This window comes from Eriocheir sinensis, unplaced genomic scaffold (assembly GCF_024679095.1).
Source record: "Eriocheir sinensis breed Jianghai 21 unplaced genomic scaffold, ASM2467909v1 Scaffold679, whole genome shotgun sequence".
Taxonomy (NCBI): Eukaryota; Metazoa; Arthropoda; class Malacostraca; order Decapoda; family Varunidae; genus Eriocheir; species Eriocheir sinensis.
Genome location: NW_026112030.1, coordinates 90,672 through 94,834, shown reverse-complemented (window position 1 = coordinate 94,834; position 4,163 = coordinate 90,672).

The window sequence follows — 4,163 nt, the reverse complement described above, 5'->3', positions numbered from 1 at the left end:
GGGAACGAAGAAGAATGAATTAGGAAGGGAAAACAAAAGGACCTTGAGTGTGTATGTATCTACAGAGGATCCAAAAAAGAGATATACTAAAAATCATTGTCAGAAAAAAACTAAATATCAAAACGGTGAAAATCTGATCGAAGTGAAGCCGAAGAGAGACAGACGAAGACAACGAAGAAGAATGAAGTAAGGAGGAAAAACAAAAGGCCCTTGAGTATGTATGTATGTATGTATGTATGTATGTACCTTTGTATGTATGTATGTATACATGTATGTATAGAGAAGCCTGAAGGAAGGAAAGAGTACAGTGACGGGGCGATGGAAGCTTAGGTTAAGTTAGATTATGCATGTATGTATGTATGTATGTATGTATGTATGTATGAACGTATGTATGAACGTATGTATGTATGTATGTACAGAGACGCCTGAAGAAAGAAAGGAGTACAGTGAGGGGGCGATGGAAGCTTAGGTTAAGTTAGATTAGGTTAGGGTGAAGTAAATTAGATAGTTAGGGCGTCTTCTTAAGTACCGTATGTCCTAGAGGCAAGGGAAGGAAGGGAGAGCCGAGACGAGACAAAATTGAAGTTGAGGAGGAGGAGGAGGAGGAGGAAAGATAACTGGAGGCGTGTAAAGCATAAAAGAAACACTGAGGGGCAGAGAGGAGCATGTATGTATAGGGGCCGGTGACTTGAGGACCTTGACAAACAAAGCATGAAAAGACGTGTAGCGAGGGAGGGAGGAGATTGTACAGAAGGAAAACGAGAAGATGAATGTTCAGCCATCAGGGAGAACAGAGGAACAAGGCGGTATGGAAGGAAAACTGAATGGAGAATGAAGGCTTGGTAGACGGGGAAGTAAGATAAAGGCGTAGAAGCAAGATAAAGATTCAAGGGACGGAAACACAATAAAAGGGACAGAAGAGAAGGAAAACAGAAAGATGAAGATGAAGACTCGGGAATCAGAATGAACAGAAAGAAACAAGGCAGTATGGAGGGAAAACTGAAAGGAAAATGAAGGCTTGGTAGACGGGGAAGTAAGATAAAGAAATTGAAGTAAGATAAAGATTCGAGGGACGGGAAGAACTCAATGAAAGGGACAGAAGAGAAGGAAAACAGAAAGATGAAGATGAAGACTCGGGAATCAGAAAGAACAAAAAGAAACAAGGCGGTATGGAAGGAAAACTGAATAGATAATGAAGGCGGAGACGGAGAAGAAAGATAAAGAAGAAGTAAGATAAAGATTCGAGGGACGGGAAGAACTCAATGAAAGGGACAGAAGAGAAGGAAAACAGAAAGATGAAGATGAAGACTCGGGAATCAGAAAGAACAGAAAGGAACAAGGCGGTATGGAGGGAAAACTGAATAGAGAATGAAGGCTTGCTAGACGGGGAAGTAAAATAAAGAAATTGAAGTAAGATAAAGATTCAAGGAACGGAAAGAACGTAGTAAAAGGGACAGAATAAAAGGAAAACAACACGAAGATGAAGACTCAGGAATAAAAAAAAACGGAGACAGGAGAGTATGGAAGAAAGAGAAAAATGAAGATGGGGGTTAAGAGATGAAAAGAACAGAAAGAACGAGACAATATGGAGAGGAAACAAGAAATAGATGAACGTTAGTAAGAGGAAAAGAACAGGCGAAACAAGATTATGGAAGAAGGCAGGAAGGAGGAGGAAGAAAGAAATAATAAGAAAAAGGAGAGGAGGAAAGAAGAGGAAGGTTTAGGACGAAAATAGAACAAGAAAAAACAGAGGGAGAGTTGAAGGTTTTAAATACAAAGGATACACAGAGAAAGGACAAGACAGCATGAAAGGAAAACAGGAAGTAGGATAAAGATTTGGGAAACGGAAAGAACACAACAAACAGGAGAGACGGAAAACAAGTAAGAAAAAGGAAGGCGCGGGATGAAAAGAACAGAGAAAGAAGAAAACGGCATGGAACAAAAACAGGAATGAAGACGAAAAGACGAAAAAAAGAGAAGGAACAGAAAAAACAATGATAAAGGTTTGAGAGACGAGAACAAGAGACAAAGCAAGACACTACTGAAGGAGAAACAGAGAGATGGACGAAGAAGATTAGGGAGGTGAAAAGAAGAAAGAGCAAAACAGCATGGAAGGAAAACAAAAAAGAAAGATAAAGATTTGGGAGATAAAAAAAACATGAAGAACGAAACAGTGTGGAAAGAAAGATTAAGAAGACGAAAAAAAAAAGAATAAAACTAAAACAAAAGATAACACAGAAAAGGCGATAAAGAAAATAAACGAGAAACCAGGAGAGAGAGAGAGAGAGAGAGAGAGAGAGAGAGAGAGAGAGAGAGAGAGAGAGAGAGAGAGAGAGAGAGAGAGAGAGAGAGAGAGAGAGAGAGAGAGAGAGAGAGAGAGAGAGAACTTCAGAGGATAGTTAATAGAGGAAACGAAGGAGATGGAAGGAAATAATAAAGAAAAACTTAGAGGAAAGGAAAAATGGAAATGGCTTGAAGGAAGAGGAGGAGGAGAGGAGGACCACCACACCTCAAACCTCAAACCCCCGCAGACAAAGTGACTCTCTACTCTACTCTCTGCATTTCTTTTTATGTAGTGATATAAGTTTTCTTTCTCTTTCCTCCCTCTTCCGATATTTGGCGTCACTCAGTCTGCTCGGGCTTGAAGTGCTGAAGTTACATAGTTTACCCACAATCCCACAATTCCCACAATCGTTGCGTTCAGCATGGAATTTAGGATACTAGACTGATGTCTCTGAGTTTCCTTTCCATATTGTCTCGTTCTTTCTGTTTTGTTTTGTTTTTCATCTCTTAATCCTCCATCTTCGTTTCTCCCTTCCTTCCATGCTCTCTTGTTTCTTGTTGTTCTTTCTGATTCCCGAGTCCTCATTTTTGTTTCTGTTTTCCTTCTCTTCTGTTCCTTTTATTGTGTTCTTTCCGTCCCTCGAATCTTTATCTTACTTCTCCCCGAACATTCGACAGGACGAAACTTCGGATGTTTTTCTTTTTCTTTCCTGGTTTCTCATTAATTCTGTTTATTGCTTCTTCTACGCTATTTTAGGCTTTAACTTTATCCTATGTCCCCGAGAATTCATCCCTGATCACTCGACAGGAAGAAGCTAAATATACCTGGCTCGATCCTGGTTTCTCCTTTATCTTGTTAATTGCTTCTTCCTTCTCACATGTATACCTTCCTTCCTTCCTTCCTAACTTACTCTAACCTACGATGACTCCTCAACTAACTCCTACCCTGACCTGACTTGACCTAATATAACCTTACAATCTTTCACAGCCTCTTTAAACCTTAACCTTTCTTTCTTTCTTCCTTCCTAACTTAATCTAACCTACGATGACTCCTCAACTAACTTAACCTAACCTGACCTGACTTTACCTAATATAACCTAACAACCTTTCACAGCTTCTTTAAATCTAAACTTTCCTTCCTTCTTTCCAAACCTAATCTGCTACTCTTTTCTTGCTTTGGTTTCATCCTTTGTTCCCAAGTGCTGATCCCTAACATTCAACACGATACTTAAGATACTTGGCTAATGTTCCCGAGTGTTGATCCCGAACATTCATGACTCAACATCTCTCCTCTCCTCTCCTCTCATGCCTCGCTCTGAATGCAGTCTTTCCGTAAATCGACAGCTGTTCGGGTTCTCCCATCGCAACACACGGCGCTAATTAAGTCCGCCTCGTAAGCTATGTCTCTCGCGGCGACTTGTGTTCCCTTCAGCCTCCCGCTCGTACACAATACCGAGAACTCTAAAACGCGGCACTGAGTCGCTCGGCCCCAAGACTCTGCCAGCGGCGAAAACAACAAATACAGCATCGAAAACCCATGCGTCTGGGAGAGGACTGTCGCGGCGGGGGGTGGAAGCGTCGTGCTCCGCCAATATGGTGAATGACAGCGGTGAAAACAACGTCTGGGCCGAGTGCTATACATCAGGCGTCGGGGGAATGCACAAAAAGGCACATACGGACAGACAGAAAGAAAGACATGCATTATAGTTTTTCTTATGTAACAGCATCGCGTCATAGTTTTATAAATCTGATATCAGGTGAATGGACTAGCAAATACACACTCTTTTTTACAGTAAATGAAACAGCTCAAGGGAAAATAAAAAAAGCCCGAACATACATACAGACATACAAACTTATATATCGCTCATTTAACATAACAA